Raw genomic sequence first — 23,483 nt, 5'->3', positions numbered from 1 at the left:
TTCTCCAGATAACTTTAAAAGACAAAACAGGCAATGTAATTTTGAAATGTTCTACCTAAAATGAAGTAGTGGTTTCTAAAGCCCCAGCACAGCCACATTCTGAGGTTGTTTGCCAGCAGAGCAAACAGAGAGCTGGGACCATATTAGCTTCAGGAAGCAGATGTCACCTCTCTGTGAATTGCTGTGCTTATTCCAGAGCAAGCCAAGCTTCTCAAGGCTGCTGGTTCAAGAACTGGGACTTTGCAGTAACCAGACTTTCAGGTTCCCCATATTACTGGTACATACCAGTTCAGAGGAACCAAAAGTTCCAAACTAACGAAAATCTTTGTCTATGAAATCTGACCAAAGACTCAGTTCTCATATTTTCCCTATGGGGTTCACAGATCACAAATTCCAAAGCTCTGTCAACGTCAGGAGACACAAGTTTCCTGAGGCTGCCGACCCTGCAGCAGTTAAACCAAAAGCCCCTTTCAGGTAATTCATGTGTTTGTTTTCCCTGTGGTGTTGTGAAATCCCTGCAGCCTCCTAGGAAAATATACCGGGAAACTTGTCAGAGACTTTATGTTGTCGCGATGCGGAGGGAACGCAGCACAATCAATATGATTGATAAAGTGATCCGTTTATTCATCTGAGGTCCAGGGTATATATAGTGTTAAACTGCTACATACACACATTTTTGGAAGATTAGAAGTGAGCGGGAAAATTTTGCCTTCTGTTACATTTGCTACTTTTAGCATGTTTCTTGCAATTTCACTATCCTGCTCCTACATCCTGCTAACCTTGAGCGACTTACCAAGTCTCTTTGTTTTACAACTTACTAAGACTCTTTGTCCTACTGCACGTAGCTGACCCTTACTAACCTAAGGTTAGGCCTTGCAGCCTGGGTAACTCCAGTACAAGCCTCAGAGTTCGGCTAAGACCAAACAGCTGAGATTGCTTCTTATGTCCATCGTTACAGAACTGGTCCCTTAGTCAAGGGAACATGACCTTTGTCTGGTAACCACGCTTCCACAATTCCCCCTTTTTCTTTTTCCAACATACTTGTTACAATTCTCATAAGGCTTTGCTGAATACATTGAATAATGCAAGGTAAACAGATCAAAATGAGCAAAAGCAAGATACATACAAGCAAAAAGTGGCTCAAAATACTGCTTAGCCATGATCCGAGTCCCAGTGATCGTAACCAAGAGGTGAGGTCCCAAGATTCACCCTCCTTTAATTTGTGCAAGTTGTCTTTGAGTCGTTGCAACTCCTTGTGCATAGAGTTACTATGGTCTGAGAGATTCATACAACACATACCCTCGAAATCCTCACATCCATGGCCTTGAGCTAGCAACAGAAAATCAATAGCTGCTCTGTTTTGTAGAACTGCGTGATTTACACTGGTTACATCTTCTGTTAATTTGCTTAAGATATCTGAGGTGAGATTCAATTCATTTCTTGTCCAACACGCTAGTCGTTTTAGAGTATACCATGCCTGGGCTGCTGACGTTTGAGGGAGGAATACTGATTGAAAAAGGATTCTAGTATTAGACCAAAAGGTAGGCTGACCTATCTCATCACATTTTAACTCATGCATGCTCCGTTTGGAATGGGCAGCATTTCCATGGGTCCATCTCATCAAAAGAGAGATATTGGGGTGGAATAGTGATAATTTACCAAGATAACATGGACCTCCATGAAGACTGGCAGGAACACCATTCCAGGCACGATCACCACAGACTAAAAAGATACCTGGGGGGAGTCGTCTGGGAGGTGTACCTGTGGAGTTACACTGGGAATATGTGGACTGCATAATACTAATGGTGTTCCTAATGTCCAAATTTACTGTGGTCCATTTCCTCCAACTGCTATTTGGGAGCCCTATTGTGGGTGGCTTAAATTTAACCAACCACCTCCGGTGACATTTGTTGTGCTTACACTTCCAAAAAGATCCAGTTCTTCTGGGGGGGAGGCAAGAGTGCCATTGTGGGCTTTAATGATGGCACATAGCCAGCCTCCATCACGTTTTGCAGCCATACAATCAGTACAAGTCACTGATGCATTGACAGCGGTAAAATTTAGAATAGTGGCATTATTGACGTACCCCAGGAACTCACGAGGGTTCCACACAGGAACTCCTATGAGACAGGTACGAAAGGGGTTGCTTGAAGAAGCCAGTCTCAGACAGAAAGGCTGTTGCCCCATGATATTTGCTATGGTAATCCAGACATTATTTCGTGGCTTGGCTAAATCGGACAGGAAAGCAAGTGTTTCGCTAACAAGAAAGGTTATTGTCAGTGGAACTAGGATCATTTTCATTATTGCTTTCTATATTGACAGCGTCTTTTAAGTATCTTAGTCTGCTTTAAAGCTTCAAGCTTTGCAAGCAACCATTGCAAGATAAACTGATAATAGGCACGACTTAAGCTATTCTTATTTTCAAACAAAGCAATTAACTGGGAATCAGTTGATTGATAGTCTCGCAAAAAATGCCTTAAAGCTACAACGGGATTCCCGTTGCGATCAAACCATTCGCGGCAGTGTAAACACAGTGGGCTCTGTTTTAACCAGCTCTGTCGTAGGCGGCAAGGTTTACGACGCAGAGGCCAACAGCGACCACACTGAAATATCACAATTGGATCACAGAAAAAACACTGTTGACAGGGTCGAGAGAGTTCACAACGTAGCTCACTCGACGGCTGCAGAAACAGATGGTGATAGCCTTGAACTGGGCATATAAGAGCAATGTTATCTAAACACAAAACTACGTTTGAAGCAGTCAGTCTGTTTAACTTATCAATTAATGGGTTCAAAGTGCGAATCCGTCGATTCTTCTCCTGCTCATTGGCTTCGGGGTCCATCTGAAGAGGGGAGATTCACCGGATGAATCCCTTTAGTCGGAATCCATAAAGGGCCTGTTGGCGATAAAACACAAGCATAACCTTGGCCTAAATACAGCAAGTCTACAGGGTTACACCATAAACCCGATTTGGGATCTCTATACCAAACTTTTGGTGTCTGGTGAACATTTCTGTCTCTGTTAGGGGAAAAATAGATACAAGCAGCTGGCCATTCAGAATCTCCAAATACACACAAATGATTTAGGACAAACAAAGTTCTAGAGAGCTGCTCATAAGTATCTGTAATTTCAGAATTATTTTTGTAAATATCTTTTAACTGTAGCAGGAGCTCGCTCAATAATAGCTTGGCCCGTGGGGGAGTGAGGAATACCGGTAACATGACGTATTCCCCACAGCTGGAAAAATTTCCTGACCCGTTCACTTGTATATGCTGGACCGTTATCAGTTTTTATTGTAGCGGGTACCCCCATAACGGCAAAGAAATGAGTGAGGTGCTGAACGACATGCAATGCTTTTTCTCCTGCTTGGGCAGTTACCCAAATAAATCTGCTATACGTGTCAATGGTGACATGTAAATACTTTAAACGACCTAAACTATTTTCATGGGTGACATCTACCTGCCATATCTCATTACTTTTGAGACCTCTAGGGTTAACTCCAATACCTAATCCTGGGCCGTGATTAGAGCATGTGGGACAAGCTCTAACTATGGCTCATGCCTCAGCATGTGAAATCTGAAATTGTTTCCTAAGACCTTTAGCATTTTGATGAAAATTGGCATGAGCTTCTCGTGCTAAAACGTATTGATTCTGTGGCACTTGGGTTGACCAAAGGGCTTGATTGTTGACTAGTTGGTCAGCTACAGCATTTCCTTCTCCTAAACCACAATCCCATTTATGACTTCTAATATGCAGTACGGAATACTCGACAGTTCTCAGCTTCACTGCTCTTCTCATAAACATTAAAAGTTCAAACAGTCGTTTATTCTGGACCTCTCTTAAGCGTGCAGTTTCAATGCGCAATGCTATTCCTACAGCATAAAGGGAGTCTGATATAATGTTTAAGTGATAAGTGGACCAGTGAGCTAAAGACCAAGCGATAGCCTACATTTCTAATGTCTGCAACGAGTCAGATTCACTACCAGGGAGAATTTTATGTTGCCACTGATTATCTTGCTGCCAAGTAACAGCAGCCTTACGTGATTTTTCCCTGCATCAGTAAACACAGTTAAAGCATCTTTCAGTGGTCTTGACGATGCAAGCAGCTTGGCTATCCAGTTCTGAGAGCCTACCCACTTTAAGAGAGGCATATTTAATCACAAAATGGGATATAGAAACCTTTATAAGTAGTTTTAAGTAATGTTAAGTTTGATGGCTTTGTAACAGTAGCAATGGAAAATTACTGAGGTGCAGGATACATAGAGAAAAAAATAAGAGTACAGCTAGAGAATATACTGAGAATTCTCACAAGATAAATCGTTACAGTTGGCACAGTTTTAAGAAAAACAGTCTAGAAAAACAGGACACAGGGATAAGGGGTATCTGGGAACTGCAGGTGTCCAGGATGGGCTACAGGTAAACTAACTGATAAGTAGGAGGATAGGAGGATTATCATGTCTCTGGTGCTAATGAACCAATTAAACTGGTATGAGCATCTACTGCGCGTGCTTCAAAGGCCACCAGAAGTGATGAAGATTGTTGGAAGAAGTAAACGACCCTCAGAGACCACCACCACAATTCTGGACTCATGCAGGGAAGTGGAAGGCTTCATCTGTACAGAATCAGCCAAACAGGGGACTTGGGGTATCTGAAAATTAGCCACAGAAGGCGGCATCGGGATTTCTCCACTTCCAAACGCTGTCGCTCCAGGAGGAGGCGATGACTCGGGTACAGATACATTGTTTAATTTTTCTTTCGCGACAGCAGTGATACGCTGTTCCGCAGCATATTTCTGCACGCATTGTATAACACATTTCCAATTCTTTGCCAATTTGCGTGCCTGCTTATTATTATCATCTATGACCTGTTCCCAAAGTATTTCACCAAACCTTCTCCACTCATCTAATTCAAACACCTTATGTGGATCTTGAAAACACCCTACACCCTTGCCATAATCAAGGAGGGTGGTAAGTTCTTTCCCTAAGTCTATTTCTTTCCCTATACCTCGCTTCTCTAAGAAGCTCTTAAATAAATAATAGGCTGCCTGTCTTTCCATATCCATTTTTATATTTTTCTCAATTACACAGCTTTGATTATTTTTCACAGTTATGCAGCTTTACACAGTTTTACAGAGCTCTTTATATTTTCACAGCACTGTTTAGCTAGCTAGCTTTTTATATTTTTCACAAGTTACACAGCTTTGGCGCCAATGCAGCTTACCCCTCAGACAGCCAAATTAGTGGACGGCGAAGGCAGAGGCTTCTCTACCAGTGAACCAGCTCCTCTCCTCCAGGTCCTCAAGGCGACTCGGTACTCTTGTCCAGCAAGATTGGTGCCTTTGACCCTCCGGACGCTGCTTTTCTGGTGCTTCCCTGCTCCGCTCGCGTCGACCCCAGCCTCTATGGGTACCTGGGTTTCTTCGTCTCTCCTTGGTCTCGGTCCCACGTTGGGGTCCCTGTTCTCGGTCTGGTGTTGGTCCCTGTTTGTGTGCCAATTTGTCGGAGACTTTATGTCGTCGCGATGCGGAGGGAACACAGCACAGTCAATATGATTGATAAAGTGATCCGTTTATTCATCTGAGGTCCAGGGTATATATAGTGTTAAACTGCTGCATACACACATTTTTGGGAGATTAGAAGCGAGCGGGAAAATTTTGTCTTCTGTTACATTTGCTGCTTTTATCGTGCTCCTTGCAATTTCACTATCCTGCTCCTACATCCTGCTAACCTTGAGCGACTTACCAAGTCTCTTTGTTTTGCAACTTACTAAGACTCTTTGTCCTACTGCATGTAGCTGACCCTTTATAACCTAAGGTTAGGCCTTGCAGCCTGGGTAACTCCAGTACAAGCCTCAGAGTTCGGCTAAGACCAAACAGCTGAGATTGCTTCTTATGTCCATCGTTACAGAACTGGTCCCTTAGTCAAGGGAACATGACCTTTGTCTGCTAACCATGCTTCCACAGAAACTTGCTTCTGTTGTTGGAAACTAGTACATTTCCAGGATGCATTTTTGTTTTGGTTTATTGCTTTTTTCCAGTGTTTTCCTGGAAAATTTTCAGCAGTTCTAATTCTGCCTTGTGTGGTTAGGTGGCAAACACCTCGGAGCACAGCCTGTCACACTGTGGGTGCATATGGTACTGAGCTCGTTTGCAGCTGAGTTGTAATGCCTAAAGGCCACCAGAAAGCTCCAGATACTCAATGAGCCTTGTATGCTTGGCTAAGGCATGTCTTCCACCATTGTCACATCATTATATCTAGATGAAAGGGCTTTGACACTTTGCTTAGGACTTCACACAACTGCAGAAATAGGATCTGAAGGGGAACTTCTGCATCAGGAGGGTGCTTCACCTCCAAGCAGCTCCTGCATGTCATGCCATGATGATTTCAGCTGCTCTCTATGAAACTATTCTTTGTTTAGGTTTGCTTAGTCTTGGATCTGAGTCCCCTGTGCTGGATTCTGTGTAACGCAGGAAAAGATGGCTCACTAACAGGGTATGAAACAACCAGGACTATGCAAAGATGAGAATACAGCTTTGCCTGAACAGGATGGGCTTTGGTGCCAAAGCTTTTTCAGTGGGTTTAAGTGTTGCTCAGCTTTTCCAGGTGGTAAAGAAGCACTTTAAGGTGAAAATTGATGGCTGCTCAAGCCAATAACTTTGCCTACCTTTCAGGTGAGCTTCTCCCACAGGTGAAGGTGATAATATAGGGGAAGGTATGCTGGTGTTTGCTTATAGGCTACAGCTAAAACTTGGAGGAAGATTAGGGTTGAGACATTTGTTCTGTTCCTTCTCTTGCCTCAGTTATCTTAAATCAGATCAGGGTATAGGTGAATAAACTTAGTGCCTCTTTGAGCCATAGAGAATAGCTAAAGACTTACAGTTAGACAGAATTCTTGCATCTTGTGGAGAGTATTTCTATTCCCAGGAGTCTTGGTAATTTTTTGGTGTTGTTGATATCTGGTAGTATGTGTTGAGCTGATTGTCTAATGATAAAGTGTCCCTGGTTGTTTGATAGCTCTGTATCTCACAGACTTGAATGGATTTTGTTTGTTTGGGATTTTTTGGTTTGGTTTGTGGTTTTGTCATGTTTATAAGAAGAATTTAATAAATGGGGAGCCCAGTCAAAGGTAAGTGAAGTTCAAGACTACATGGAGCTGGTAAAGCAGGAGCTCAGCTGTGGTTTCACAAGTTCATCCTTATCAGCAGCTTGGTAGAGATCACTAGAGAATGAATAGCTAGATGAACCATGAGTTAAGGAGAAGAGGGATGCACAATAACATGTAAAGCTGGTCACTTCAAACTGTGAATGACTTTTGGTTTGAGGAACTCACTCTAATGCTGTTCATGCTCAAGCTGCCCTTGACAAGAATAAAAAACTTCTCTTCCAGGTTGCAATGTAGCAATTTTTTGCCTGCCCTAAATTCACTTGATTTTAACTTAATCACTCTGTATTTTTAATGTTTCTGTGAGACTTACATGTTGCTGGCTCAGCACTAATCGTGAGAAGTTGAAAGAATTTAATCGTACTGTGTAGCTCAATGCCTTATGATTTATTATTAAGAATAAAGACAAGCACTCCACTATTTTATCTCTAATGTGCAGTTAACTGAATTCCTAATCCTCTAAAGAGATGGTGCTATTCCCAACAGTTTGGTTTCTGCCTTGCTTTCAAGTTGCACACAGAACTTAAAAGCTGAAATGCTCAGTGCTGAGAAAGTAAATGTAGAAGTCAGTCTTCATTAGCTTCTTCTAAACATGCAGGGAGAGAAGTTTTATTTTTACTGGAGTGCTTAGCTGAAATTAATGCTTAGCAGGCTGCTTTGCTGTTCCTCTTGTGCTTGTAATGGCCACTGACTGATGGTGCAGTGCAAACAAATACCCACAGACTCAGTGTTGGCTTAGTTCCCTGCTTTAAATCTTGGTGAATGCCTAAAATACCTGTTCCTCCAGGGCTGCAGTTCTTTTCTTAGTCTGGCTGCCGCCTCCTTCCCATTTTCAGAATTCTTCACTAGGTCTGAATAGTCACTGAGGGCATGTGGGATGTGGTACAAGTTAGTAAGCTCTTGCAAGCAATCATTACAATGATGGCTTTCTTACTTTTCAGTGTATAATTCTCTGAGGATACAGTGCAGTGTCTTTACCAAACAGTTTAATAAGCTTCCTCTGTGGAATTTTGGCATTACTGTGTTTTTACTTGTGGAAATACATGCATTTTCATTCCTGTTCACTCTCTCTCTGTGCTACAAGCTCTCAAACTGCCAATGTAACATCTGTTCTCAGGTGAAGGTTTCAAACTGCACATAGTCCTCTAAATCTCAGAATTTAGAAGGTTTCATTGTTTTCATTGCCCCTTTCACTTGGGTATGTTTAATTTTAGCCTCTCAATCTTCCTGTTTCCCTAGTACCCATCACATTCACCTTACTCCACTCAGCTAATGGGATTAACATCACACTTAGTGAATGTATTGTATAGTATCGATTTGGTCATACCAATCTTTCCCTCTTAACCGTAATCTTGCATTTTCTGTGGCCTCAAACCAGCCTTACTAAATGCCCCTCTTGCTTTTTGACTTCATATAAAATCACAACAGTGATGAAAAGCCCTGAAGCTGATCATGCTCTGTGCCCACAGTGCCTTTGCTGACTTAAGAAGCACTGAAGTCTAAGGGAAAGGTGTTGGATAATGCTCCCACGCCCCTTAATAGCTGCTTGATGCTATATAAATGACTTCCCAAAATCCGAGCCTTGTGTTTCTGCAAGTGGTTAGTCACTTGGGTGCTTAGCTTGGTACCTTTTGGGGAGGTTAAATACCTCAAATATTTGCTTGCCTGTGCTTACTCTTCAATTTTCAAACTTCTGGCAAGAGCTCTACATCCAGATTCCCTGGTGACCTGTGTAAATCTCTGTCTAAGTGCCTGAAGCATATAAATCTTAAGCTTTCTTACAGTCAAACATTTGCAATGCAGCAGAGTCAGATTCACTGAAATTAGCAGCAGCTTTCCACAAATTGTGGCAAAATAGTGTTGATACTCTCTGTAAAGAAAGTCTTTTGTTTGTTAACAGTCAGATGTGCAAGTTCATGTATATATGGACTCTGCAGTTTTAAGCTTCATGTGTATCTTTATTTTGCTTCCTGGAAAAGCACATTCAGTATGTGGACTGCATTCTATAAAAGCCAGAAATTATGCCCTGGGCTGGACAGTGATTTTCACAGCTTCTCCTCAGGTGAGCTGAGGCTTCCTCCTACCTAACCTGCCTTTGCTTCAATCTGTGTGGCTGTGAACATGGGTGAGGCTCCATCCATCCTGCCCCAGCAGAAGCCTTGTGCACTGTGCAGAGAAGAGGGTGTCCAAAGCTGATCCTTTGCAAAGAGGGATTTATTCTTGGGATCCTGGCAGTTCTCCCGTCTTCTCCAAAACAGTACTTCAATAATGACTTATTTTGGTACAAGGGAAATGGGAAACAAAATGCTCTGCCTGCCCCTTTTTGCTGTTGAGACAGCAGTTTGGAAATAGGGCTTGCCCTAACTCAAACTGCCTGTACAGTCCAGAGCAGATGCTGCTCTGTGCACACACACAGAGTACAGCCTCGGGTGTAGGCAGATTCATTTTCTGTCTTGCTCTGCAGTTGTCTCAGAGTTTTAAAGAACATTTTCATTATACCATGGCAGCTGTAAGACACTTCCTCTGTTTGACGGCTCTATGCCAGCTCACTACTCTCATCACACAGATGAGTTTCTCTTTCATGTTCAATATCAACATTTCACTTTGCTGAGATACAGAGCTGCAGGGTAAGCAAGGAGAGGACAGCCGTAGAAAGTAACAGGGCGTAAACATGAGGCGGGTGTGGATGCTGTCACAGGGTTACCAAAAGAAGATGTGATTGTGAGGGGACTTTTTGGTGCTGTTTGACATTACATTGACTTAAATTTTAATTCGTTCCTTACATAGAATACTCCTGAGACTAAAACCACAACCCACGACAGGAAGTTTCTTGTGGTGTTTTGTTGTCTTTTGCTTGTGCTGGTGGGGAGTCATGGCCTCCAAATCTCTCTGAAGACTGTCTGTGGGGTCTGTGCTTTCCATGTTCAGAGCCTGGTCAGTGTCCTACCTCCTGCAGGAGAAGAAATGGAAGTTATGTAATCTCTGTGGAGGCAATTGTGCATTGGGCATTTCAACCCTAGTGTTCTAAAGTTTGTTACTGGCATCACTAGACAGAGAAGTTGTCTCTGCTAAATGGCATTGCATTGTAGTGAATAGCTTTGTCCTAAAAACTGAAAGATGAATTAGGTTTTGCTTCTCACAGTAGCTTCTCTAGAATTTAAGTCATGCTTGGCAAGTACCTAAGGGGCATGGACATCCTCTGGTATCATTTAGCACTGGCCATGACAGTTGAGTATTCCTTCATCGCATGTTTAGTTGTACAAAACTAACAGCTAGCGTATGGCTAGTACCAACTAGGCAAACAGGAGTACATCGTGGTTTGGATACAGAGCTGTTGCCTTCTTGAAGGTATGCAACAATGTAATCAGCTACAGGAACATAACCAGTTCCTGGGGGCCCACTCCTGAGTGTGCTCTGCAAATGGACTTGACTGAGTTGCAATGATGCTAATTATGGACAATGGTGCCACTCAGTGCAAGGTGAGGTTAAAACTCCTGAGTGCAACATACCTTAGAGCATTAACATTTTCGTAATGTCAGAAGGCCATCTTATTTATGGTTTTATCTTCACACAAGACTTGAAATGCACCTTCCTGCAAGCAGGCAGCTGATGACATGTCTGAACCCAACCTACAGTGGGAAGAACAATTGAAATGTGTCTGGTGGACCTTTTAGGTTGATCATGTTGTGATCTGGCACAAGTGCTCCTGTTGTGAAGTTACATGTTAGTCTTTAAATACTACCTGAGGAGGAGTTTCCAGGAGGAAAGGTTCTAGGTGGGCTTCTGGTCTTCAAAAGCCATGAAGCCAGTTGAATACTAGAAGTGGTGGCACACTGTGCTCTTGTTAGAAGTGATTCTGTTAATAAAAAGTAATATGTTCTTACATCCTTAAATATTAATAGCTAAATTTATGAGTATGAAACATGATTCTGAACCATCAAGTTGTTTTTTTCCTGGCAGTGTTTGCACGCTGACAGTTCAGAAGAGCAGCAAATATCTTCAACTATTTATTTAGAAATAAAATTGGCTATAGACAGAGTAATGCTGCTGAGAATTGGGATCCAGTTATGAGATGCAGCAAAAGAGACTGACAAGAACAATTCACTGAATGGGATCTTGGAGGGAAAATGTGGTGCTGCAGTGATAACTTGTACCATACAATACAATTTTCATCCTAAGATGCTTCCTCTGGGGGTGAGATACATGTTTTAGTAAAATATATGACTTTATTTCATGATGTTTTGGGTGGAAAGTGGGTAAAGTTTGAAGTTCTATATTAAGAGTGAGTTGAAGTCATTTAAACTGCATCCCATGTGTCAAATTCTCTTCACACTGTAGGCACAGTACTTGTCCAATTCTATTTAACTTGCCCTCAAGCCTCTCGTATGAATTCCTGCTGAAGTATAATACTATAATTACTATCTGTTTTTAACTAGGTAAAAATGACCCATCAATACCTAATAAATGGAGATAATGAAATATTTTATTCATGTTTTCTGAAAGCTTCAGTTATTTCTATTTGGATATCAATTAGAGTTTGCTTTTAAACAGAATTCGGAGTAGTAGCATTCAATTCAGTTCCTCTAAATTAGATGGCAGTATGTTTCACTTATAAATTGGGTGTGATTACTTAAAATCAGTTTAAATCAATAAGTTTGTGATGGATTTTTACCCTGTGCTGTGGTTTCTCAGTAATAAATCCCTTGTTTAGTCCAGAAGGCATCGCTGCTTTTGGCAGCTTTCCATGCAATTCAGTAATGAGTATTGGATAGGCACAGTTTCAGCAAATCAGCATTTAAGGGGGGAGGGGGGGGAAAGTCCCTGTAGGAGATAAGTGCATTAAAAAAAAATCTATTTAACTCAACTAGTCCCAATTCAAATTGGTAGAATACTCAGCTTTGAGAATCTTGGATTCTGTTCCTTGTAGCAGAACTTGCACATATCCTGGCCTCATAATTTAAAGGAAGGGAACCAGAATGTGGTTTGTAGTTTAAGGGTTGGAAGCTTTGTTACAGCATCCATGGAGGATAGGTGTTGATTATTATTGGCATTTTTGATTGAACTGAGTCGAAAGCTGGCTTGACTTGTTCGTGAGGTTATATCACCCATGTGCAAAACCAGTCTGAACCACAGAAGAGAAGACTCCAATGGATGAGTGGAGTTGCTGCTCTGGAGGAATAGCATAGTGGTCACAGTGCATAATAAAAGCTATCCAAAGATATCCTACCTGAAAAGCTGTGTGGATTTGGGTTTTAATAGAGGAGTTGGGAGGGAGCCTCAAGAGACAGTGGCACCAAGCACTGCTGTCAGTTGCCTTGAAGTCTGGTGTGCTGGTAAGATGGGAAGGAAGGTTGTGTCTGAGATCCTTGAAGATGAAGGAAAATGTGGGCTCTAGGGATGATGGAGCACAGTGAAAGCCAGCCTAGCTATGGCTCAGCACTGGTGTAAGTGGCAGCCTTCAACCCCACTTAACTGCTGAAGGTACTGGCAGAAAATCTGTTAGTCTAAAGCATCTACTCTGCTTGATCACATGATTCTAGCTATAGTTATTAATTGAACCAGCGTGGAGAAATCAATTTTCATCTTCCTAAATGGAAAGCACCTTCTAGGCCAGGAAACTGTTACCCATCTCTCATGCGAGCTCTACTCTTCAACTCATTGATGCTATAGTGTGAGGATACATACGCTCAGTCTTTCTCCCATTTTGTGCTTGAGCTCCTGGTTATAAAACTCACACACTAGCACAGCATTGCTTCCCAAGACTGAGCAGACTTTGCGAAGGAATTCTTAGAACAAAAAAAAAAAAAAAGGCATGGAAATGAATTAGTGAAATGCTGAGCTTCAAAGACAGCCAAAAAAGTCAGGGCATGCCAAGTGTTGCAAGGTCTGGCAGTGAGGAGGGAGCACAGGGTAAAGGAGCTATAGGAAGAGAGCACTACAGTGTTAAACAAGCACTTGTTGTGCAAACATGCTGCGTTGGGGATGACTTGCACGGAACCACTGAACTTTCATGCAAGCACCAGGGTTAAAGATACGTACTGTCACTTGCTGGATCCTCTCTACAGATTGGTCTGTACAACTTTGGTTGTTTAGGAAGCAGGTGGCAATTACGGAGCTCCTGCAGCCAGAAGGGTGGTGAAGGGACATTTAGCAGCATGGGTTGCCTTTTGTTTTTTAAAAGACCTACTGATCTGCTGGATGTCTTGGCAGCTCTTTGTGGCTATTTCCCTTCAGCAGAATGAAGTGTGCTGGGCTGGGTGTTCTGGTCCTTCATCTGCTTTCCCTGCAATGGTGCAGAGGTGCTTAGTGTTTACTAACGGACTAACCTGTGATCCCCATGGATGTGCTGTGTGTGTGCTTGCTGGGCTTGTCCCCAGCTCTGTCTGATGCTGCTTTGTCAGACACGCAGCATGAGTTGTGAACTTGAAGGATTGTTTTCTATCTGGGCTACTTGAGTGCTCTAATTCATCAAGTGTTTGCCAGGGGATCGTGGCCTTGCCTCAAAGCTGACACTGGAAGAACTATCTGAGGGTGTGCACACCAGTGTATAATTTTATGCTTTTAATCTATTTGATTTAGAAGATCATAGATCACAGAATGGTTTGCGTTGGAAGGGACCTTCAGGGTTGTCTAGTTCTTGCCTCCCCCAAGCATGGCCCAGCTGTTTCCATCCAGTGGTGCGTCTGACTTGCAGCATGTGTGTCAGATTCAGTCACTTCCACTCAAATGGAAACTAGTTTGGGGAAATACTTGCCTGTGAACACATCTGAAAGTATAATTATAGCACATAGGGAGACCTTGTGCTAGAATTGAACTGTTGCTGATAGGCAATGAAAAATGGCTGTCCTTTGAAGACTGTGCCCACCCTGTTCTCTTTGTCATGGTATCTGTTTTAAGATCAGTTTGTGGTATTCGCAGTAGTTGGCATTTCTCATCCTTGGAGCCTTTCAAGTCTCATCCCTTCAGTGCAATAACCACTTGGACTTTCTGACCTGTGCTTTAAGCTACTCTTGAGGTGTTCCAAGGAGGTAGTTTAGGGAAGAAATATGTTCATTACAGTCACTGATGCTCCATTTTTCTCTGCATATGGATACTGTAGTAATTGCACAATAGCAAGAGCTACAGATAAGATGCCCTGTGATCTTAAATGAAGCTTTTGGTGTCTGAAGTACACAAGGCTGTTGCAATGGTGCTTAGGGGTTTGTAGCTAGCCTTAAGCATATTTACCACATCCAAAGTAGGGCAGATGAATAGTTGTCACAAGAAGCCATTTTCATCTGACATACAGCCATGTACCTGCTCTGCTTTTGTCTGTTGCTTGAGACCATTTGTCAGTTCAGCACAGTTCAACTCTTGCCTTGCTTTAAGCATATATTCATGTGATACGATGTCTGTGAAAAGTTTTGCATAAATCCTGGCAAAGTCATGCCTGTAGCCACCTCCACTGCTGCTGGAGGCTCTGGCTGAGCAATCCTGCTGTCCTCGGGAGGAAAGGGTGCTACAGGCAGCGGCTCAATCGTCAGAGGTAATAAGGCTGCAAAGAGGCTTTTTTCTCTTTTGTTGGGGGTGGGAGGGAGGAATGATATTCCAAGCAACTACATTCCGTTCAGGAATGGGTCCTGGTGGCGCAGGATGCACTGATCAGTGGAGTGTGGGTCTCCTCTATCATCTTCCACTTCAGACTGGTGTGGAAGCAGTATAAATGGTGCATGGTTAAGCACTTGAGTCAGAGCTGGTCCTTTGCACTCTAAGGCTGCCTGAACAGACTGTTTTCCTACAGCCCTTGCACGTGGCTTGAAACCTGAGTCTGGTTCAGGTGTAGGTACACTTGACCATCTTGAGATTTGCCATTTGGAGATCTGGTTTCTCTGTGCCTTTTAGAGTAGTGATTCTTTCCATGCTGCCATCAGTATGCTGCTGTGTCACCTCCCAAATGCTTTTCATCTTTTCAGCTGTGCCTGCTACTTCAGCCTTGCCAAATACCTTAGATCTTTGCTACTGTTCCAGCTGATCCGTACCCCTATGGATGATTTTGCATTTCAATGTTGTAAAATTTCAAAGGGGACTTAACTTGCTTTAGCCTTACCTTCTGCTCACGACTCATCTCTGGAAGGATATCAGCTGAAGCAGTGTGAACCCTGGCAGATAATAAGGCTGCAATCAGAGAAGGCAAAAAAATGTGCTCTCCAAAATCCCTTCCGTTGTTCTCCTTTCTCTGAGGAAAAATGTGTAAATTGGCAGATGCTGAATCTAAGCCCTAGGTTTTACTCCCTCTCACCTCCCTGGGAGAATGGGAGTGATGGGCCAAGCTCCTGTTTGCTCCCTGCCTTGCTGAAAGAGTGGCATGTGTGGCCTTGTGACACAGGCCTGGGAATCCACTCATACCCAACATGTCTGCTCATCTGACACATGGTGTTCCTGTAATAAAGTTTGTGTCAAGGTAAACTGCCTGAAGAAGGGAGTTGGAGCAATACCTCCACTTGATCTTGGCAGGTCTCTACTCACTGCTTTCCTTTTTTATACTTTATAAGGGCATGTAGTAATAGGAAAAGGGGGTTGGTTTTAAACTGACACAGGGGAAACTGAGACTAGATAATAGGAAGAAGCTCTTCCCTGTCAGGGTGCTGAGGTGATGGCACTGGGTGCCCAGAGGAGCTGTGGCTTCCCCATCCCTGGCAGTGCTCAAGGCCGGGTTGGACGGGGTTTAGAGCAACCTGCTCTAGTGGAAGGTGCCCCTGCCTGTGCCAGGGAGTTGGAACTGGCACTTTAAGGTCCCTTCCAACTCAAATAATTCTATGATTCAAATAATTCTATGATACAAATAATGAACAGGGCAAGTGAGAGAGATAGTGGGCCACTCCACTCATAAATAAAATTCTCATATAGTTTGGAACACAGGCAATTGCAGCTCTATGCATTTAGTGCTAAGCTACTGAAGATTCAGGGAATCAGTAGCAAGTGCATTCGGATTTCCTCCTCTGCAGTCCTAAACTTTTCCTTCTTCCTCAGGAGTACACAGCGGTAGCATTTGCTGAAAATACTTGCTTATGAGCAGGCAATCTGCTAAAGAAAGCAAGTCTCTTCTTTGACTCTATTTACATCTTTCTCTATGTAGTGTTGTGCGAGACTGTTCTCTGTGGAGAGCTCGTGGTTTCTTTGGCAAGAGAGGACTTGACAAACGTGCAGTCCTCGTAAATGAAACAACTTGGTTTAGAAACGGGAGTCTTTTGATCCACAGAAGGACAGATTCCACCCACCCTCTGCCCCCACCATTGCATTCTTGGGTTAAACTGCAAGTCTCATGGATGTATTGGAGACTTGGCTTTGAGCAGTCCATATTAATTAAAAAAAAATAAGAAAGAATAAAAGGATGACAATGAAGTTCCTGTGCATTTTCCCCCCTTCCACCTTTCCTTTGACTCACTGGTGATGGTACTATATTTCAGTTCTTAGTAAGGATCTGGCCAGTGAGTTAGCTTGTGTTGAATGCAGAACACTGCAGCTTAGGTGGGAGTTTGTGGCTTCTTTGTGAGGCAAAGCTGATTTTTATGGTGGCAGTGTATGCAAATAAAGCATTGGGGTGTTTTTGCCACTGCTATTCTACTTCACATATAGCACTTTACAGCCTCTCTCTACTCTCTGACTTACAAAACGGGTTGCCTGCGTGGTTTCTGCTGCAGTGAATCTTCATTTCAATTGCAAACTGTGGCTATTAGTATTCCATAAATAACCATTTAGGCACTTGGGTTTCTCAGTAAAAGGAGAACTTAAAACGGGGCTGGACGTGATGCTCAGGATGGATGTTTTGGGAGAACCTGTGATTTTACCCAGAGGCTGTCAAATTCTGTCAGTGACCTGAGCTTATTTTATAATTGCCCCCAATATTCTTCACACACTTTTTTTCCTCTTTGTAACAAAGGCAGCCTTTGAAATTGCATTTTATTCTATACTTTCATTTTTTTCCTTTTTGGGCACAGTGGGATTCTTCTTGCTTAGGTACTAAAAAGCGATACACAATGGAATGGTTTCTCTTCAAGGAGTTATAGTAGCTTGTACCATGGGGACTTTTGGACCCTGCAGGATGGGCTGAAGGCTGGGTGCTGGGAGGGACCTCACTGCTCCACTTGGCCTGTATTCTTGGAGACCATCCTCTGGCTCTGTCTTGTTTTCCCTCCATCCATCCTCTCTTCTTGGCTCCAGTTTATTCATGTCAAACAAACGTGGATAAAGCTGGACTGCAGCAGGGTCACTGTAAAGCAGCTCACTCTGCTGAGGAGAGGAGCATGGTACTCACTATGGCTGAAGAACATGAAGGAATTTGGGACACACACACATGGCCAGTACATCTTGCTAGGATCTTTTCTGAGTGTTTTGAGAATTCTCAGGATTAAATGGGGCTTTCCAGTTGCCCTTCCTGTGAAGGAGGGTGGCCTCTCTCTTGGCATGACCATGGTTTTAATGCAGAGAAGTTGTTTTGGTTTTCCTCTTTTCCATTTTTCTCCTGATAGTTGAACGGGGCTGGTTCTAACCTAACTTTATAAAAAAGCCCTTCTATCTGTTGTGAAGGGCTGAAGGCATAATCACCACTTTCTCATTTAAAATTGCCTTTCAGATCTTACCTTTTCATTTCTTTTGTGAAAGTCTTCTGTGGCCTTTTGAGTGATGAGCAAACACAGATTCAGTAACACAGTTTCAGTAAAAGGCTATAAACTGTTCCCTGTGATTTTACAGAATATACATAATCCAAAATCATGGCATTGAAAGAGTAACCACATAACTACGCTTAACTTCTGTCAAGTTGGAGCTGTATCATAGAATCACAGACTGGTACGGTTTGGAAGAGACATTAAAGCTCATCCACTTCCAACCCCTTGCCATGGGCAGGGACACCTTCCACTACAGCAGCTTGCCCCAAGCCTCTGTGTCCAACCTGGCCTTGAACACTGCCAGGGATGGGGCAGCCACAGCTTCTCTGGGCACCCTGTGCCAGCGCCTCAGCACCCTCACAGGGAAGAGCTTCTGCCTAAGAGCTCATCTCAGTCTCCCCTCAGACAGCTTGTTGAGGAAATGGTTCTGGCTGGGGGATGTGGTTTACTTGTTCACTCTTAATGGTTTGCCTTAGTTTTAAAAGCTGTGCTTAGGTGAAAGAAAGCAAGGCATTCTTCTGCTCTGTTCAACCTGGATTGGTCCTGTACCTGGGGGGGCTGTTTTCTCCATGGGGAGCCACCAAGCTCAGCTGGGACAGATTGAGGTTCAGAACCCCATGAGTAGCACCAGCGGACAGCAAGAGGAATGGGGAGCAGACCTGCAGCCCAGCCTCGGAGTAGGGAGCACTGACTGTTGGAGAGGCTGAGAAGGTGATAAAGAGAGAGAACCACCTTTGTTTATCCCTACCTCCCTCTTCCCATGTTCACCAGGAATGGCAGTACTTGTTTTCTGACCCTTCTCTTTGCATCTTTCACACTCGGTGTGTTGAAGTTTCTGCTGTTGCAGGGCTGAACCTGCTTTGTTGTTGCATTTTTCATCTCCTCAGCTAGCTCTGGAGACTCAGTGCTCTTCTGGTATTTTTACTGTGCTCACTTTAAAGGAGAGGTGTAGGCAGATCCATCTCCCAGCTCTAGTTGACGCAGGATGCTGTCACATAAATCAGAGCATCAAAGTGTGTTTGCTATGGAGGAAGGTTTACTTTTAGATTATACTACCTTATTACCAAATACATTGCTCTCAGGCAAGTATGGGGAACCTTTTCTTTGCTAAGGGCTGTATAGACCTTTCAAGTAACTTTGACAAGCTATACATTAAATCGCACAGTTGTGTTTTTTACCCCTTCTGTTACTATTGACTAATTTTGCTGTGGGCTTTATGAAAAAAGAAGCTAGCAGTAGTCAGCCGGAGGGTTCCAGCTGCACCACATCAGCTTCACAAACTAATAAGCTTTCTCTTAATAGTGTCTATAAAGCTGATGCTGCTGGAGCTTTAATGTAATTTCTCAACTTGAAGTCAGATGCTGCCACAAATGCCTGCCATGCTTTGCAGCTGTGTCAGCCACTGCAAAGCAGCTCCATCTGGTGGAAGAGTTGGTAACTGAGGGTGTCTTTTGTCAGAGGATGGCCAGAAAATGCCACTGACCAGCAGCCCAACCAGGTCCCAGTTGCATGCATGCAACAGGATTTGGAAACTCAGAAAAACGGATTTCCTTGTGAATAGAAACTAAAATTTGTCAGATGTTGTATGGGCCATGGGAATTTTTTAGGAGAGTCTTGAGTGATGAAATCAAAGGACTCCCAACTATGGTAAAGCTTTGCTATTAATGGCCAAGTTAGAGGCACTGAAATGATTCATCTTTTGAGGTAGTAGTGCCTTCATCACTGATGGCTCATCATCAAAATGCCTTTTGGGAATGGGGTACTGTGGCAGTTGACCCTATCCAAGGCCAGGGAACAGATGAGTCAAACTTCCTCCCTTCCTGTCCCCTTACCTGGTGTTCCAGGAGCTCCAACTTTGAAAAGTAACAGTGGTCTAATGCATCCTCTCATGGTGCATACTGCCTCTGACCCTCAGCCTTTTTCCCTTTGACAAAGGGTTTTGAGGAATGGCATCACAGTGGTTGCACAGATGAGAGCTACAGCAGTGAAGGCATCCTAGTCCATGGGAAGGTCAGCAGTGCTGTTTGCTTTCATGGAGCAGTGCTTCAGGATCTAAGACTCTGAAGGGACTTGTTTTGGTGAAGGCATTTCTCCTGATACCAAATCTAAATGTCCCCTGGCACAACTTGAGGCCATTTCCTCTTCTCCTATCACCTGTTACTTGGGAGAAGAGACTGACTGCCACCTCGCTCCCCTTCTTTCAGGTACTGTAGAGACCTGTAAGATCATCCTTCTTCAAGGTTTTGAGAATTTACAGCTTATTAGAAATGTGGTTCTGAGTGAGGTCTGTAAGTGTTATGTTAGAGCTTATCTCCATCAAACTTTGAGGGAGAAGTCTCCCTCATGTCACTGGCACTTTATATGAGGGAGGGAGTGAGTAGGAAAACTGCTACTGACAGCATATAACAGTTTTTGCAAGCAGTTAAGGAGGAGATAGCTTTTGGCTCTGGAGAGAGTAAACGATTAGAAAATTACGGTCATTTGACAACAGAAAATCTATTTTTTGTCATTACTGTATATTGGAGAGATCAGTAAATGAGACTGTTTAAACCTTGATCAGTCACCAGCCCACACAGGCTTGCTTTCTTTCCTCTTTCTCTTCATTTAATTTCACTGCTGAGATTGACAGCTCCAAGTATGAAAGGCTTTAAATAGGTGATCATTCCCTTCTCAAGGATTTGCCTGGCTTTTTAGTTTTCAAATCTCATTTCAGAGCACATTGCATTAAAAGACACAATATTACCAAGCATTTTAATTACTTTTTTATATACAACCCATTCTTATCCGTTGCTGTTGCTTACAGACTCTGAGACACAGGGAAGTGCAGTAGCTTACTGGTGCAGTTCCACATTCCTTAATGGCATTACGCTTCAGAACATGAAGAGAAGTTACCCAGCTACAGCCGTGTGAACTCTGGGAAGCACAATGCAGCTTCTGGTGCCAGAATTACAGCTCATTGTAGGACTCTTCTTTTGAGAGTATCTCCACATCTGAAGAGCACTGAAGGGCCAGCTGGAGCTTGAGCTTCTTTTGTTGAAGAGAAGAGACCCATCATTGATTTGGGATGAAGATGAATGGGTTGCATTATGCTTTTAGGTGTTGCTCTTAATACTTGCTGCTGATGTAAAGTGTTGTTACTGGGCAGTGCAGGAGGGCAGAGCAAAACGGAGAGAGGGGATAAATGTACAGAGTTTCTAATAAGAAAGGTTGTTGATGAGGAAAGAATTGTTTTTTCTAATTGGAACGGATGGTGGGATCTTCCCATGGAAATTACCATTTCTAATTGACTGTAGGAGAGTGCTGGCTGTGGCTTTCCTGCACTGGGGTTGCTAGGGAATGTTGCTAGGCAACTACTCAGTGACGGAACCGACCTTTAAGATAAATATATGTATTTTTCCCCCATTTTGATGCTGGAGAGCAAACCTCTATTTTGTCTCTCGTGCTGGCCTTTCTCTGAGCACTAGGAGCTGTTTGGGCATAGACAGTGCTAAATAATAGCCTACTTAAGATTTGGCAAACTGTTTTGTAGGCACAACCTTTCTGTGTGTTCTCAGGAGCTCAATTTCTCTCTTGCAATGTAAGCAGCAAAAGTTGACAAATAATGGCTTGAATGATGTATCTGATGAATTTTGTGATCCTTATTGAATGAATCATTGAAGAAACATTCTTCACTGTTCACACAGCTACCAAGGGGCAGGCAGGGCAGAAGGAGAGCAGGAAAGGACTGTTGATGCAGTATGACATAGGATTTTAAAGGGCTCATGTTGATCAGGCCTTCTCATAAGAAGCCTGGTGGCACAGCCCAGAGCAGCCACTGGTTCCTTTGGGAGTGTTTTCCTTTCACCAGCTGTCTTTGAAGCAAATCCCTTTGTTTATTGTCATGTTCAAATGAATCATGGTCATAATTTTTGGAATGCTTTTGCCTGTGCAGAATGAATTGTCACATGTGTTTTTTTCCAGGAGAGCAGTTTGAATACTCTGGAAGGCTCATAATTTAAAAGTTCCTCTAGTTAAAGACAACTTGCAGAAAGCTACAGGCTGAAGCTTCAAAATGCAGAGGCTTGCTGAGAGAGCACAGTGCAGGTGTATGGGAGCCCTGTCTTTTGTCTACAGCCCTATCAAGGAGCTGATGAGGAAGGACAGCTTCTGCTCCATGGAAGTGCACAGGCAGAGGCTTGCATCCCTCAGTGATGGGCTGTGTGGCCTCTCTACAGCAAAAAAGCAGTGGAAAGGAGGAGGACGATGCTGAAAACTGAGGCAGAGCAAGTTGTTTTGTTGCTAGGAGCTGGATGGTGCTGTTCCCATGGCCAGCTCACAGGAGATTGGGGAAGTAAAGGCACAGGAAAGTGTGAACCACCTGTGAGCACCTCAGAAGAGGGAGAACAGGCTGCAGAGGAGGAAGAGGCAGGTTTTGCCTGGCTGTGAATAAGAATACTCACTGCCCATCTCTAAACTTCTCAGTAACTTCTCAGGTGTCCCTGGACTCTTGTGTAACCAGGCTTGGAGGATGCTATGCTTGCTTTCAAAACTGTTTTTGACATTCTGCTTCAGCCCTGCTGAACTTTAGATCTTTTCTTTCCCCAAACATTGCCCCTCCCATAGCCACTCTGTGCAGTGAACAGACCTGAGTTCTCACAGTGTGTTGCAGACACCCAGCTGAGGCAATGCTTATTTTGAAATAAACCCAGATATCTACCACTGTACTAATTGAAATAACCTGTTTGTTCTAAGCTTTAAGTTAGCTGATAGGGAGTTCCCAGTGCCTGCCTCTGCTGAGTTTGTTGCCAAGGAGGGTGTCCCTGGATTCTGCATTTCCAGAGCTCAGTCATTCAACAAACTGTCTTCGTGCATGAAAGAAAGATGGGCTCTTCCTGAGGTAATTTATCCATCCTTTGTATAGCATCTATTATAGTGTGGGGATTTACTTTCTCCTCTGGCTGTAGGTAGGTACCTGTGTCTGAGCACAGCACGGAGGTGAGAATGAGACTTGGGGCACAGTAGGACCTGTTCCTGCTATGGACAGCAAGGACTGGGAATGATTAGCATGAAACTGGATTTTGTGTTGCTCTAAGGCAGTAATGCAGCACAGAATTGACTAGCACATAATTTCATTCTTTCCCATTCCTTAAATAATAAGAGAGCTTCAATCCAGTATTGAAGGTGGCAACTGCTCCAGTGTGGTCATCGAAAAATGTCAGTGCTATGATTGACCTTTGTAAGGGAGCAGAATTCAGATTCAGTGAAGCAACCCAGGTCTTTACTGCTGCTGAGGTGGGAGATGGCTTACTAGCATTTGATTTTGTCCTTGCTTTTAGCTCTGGGAACAACAGTTGTTTTAAATTGGGCCATAATGGAGGACTGTGACAGGCTATTGTGTGGATATTCTATTGCTAGATTTTAAAATCTAATCAGGTTTATAACCTTCTGATTACAACAACAAAAAATAATTTGAATGTACAAATGGACTTTGTCAGTGTTCCTTGTTCAGAGAAAACAGCATGGGTGAATGCAGCATCTTACAGAGGCTAAAAGTTTGTTTGTGGAGAGTCTAGAGTCTGCAAATATTTCGCTCTCAGTACATGTGTAGTCACGATGAATTTAGGGCAAATCATGGAATAGAATCATTGAGGTTGCAAAAAGACCCCCAAGATCAAGTCCAGCTGTTAACCCAACAC

The 23,483-nt window shown here is 43.2% G+C and overlaps 1 long non-coding RNA gene across 1 annotated transcript; it reads left to right on the top strand.

Moving 5' to 3' along the window:
• Window positions 1–373: 373 nt before the first annotated feature.
• LOC133217857 (uncharacterized) lies at window positions 374–21,823 on the top strand. The gene is made up of 3 exons (XR_009726977.1): window positions 374–474; window positions 11,123–11,356; window positions 21,769–21,823. It is a non-coding gene; the product is annotated as an uncharacterized LOC133217857 (long non-coding RNA).
• The last annotated feature ends 1,660 nt before the right edge of the window (window positions 21,824–23,483 follow it).

This window comes from Neopsephotus bourkii, unplaced genomic scaffold (genome assembly GCF_033783945.1).
Source record: "Neopsephotus bourkii isolate Nb327-2 ecotype Australia unplaced genomic scaffold, CSIRO-AGI_Nbou_v1 NB_1154, whole genome shotgun sequence".
NCBI lineage: Eukaryota > Metazoa > Chordata > Aves > Psittaciformes > Psittacidae > Neopsephotus > Neopsephotus bourkii.
Note: the sequence above shows the minus strand (reverse complement) of the source record. Positions and strands in the feature narration are given on the sequence as shown.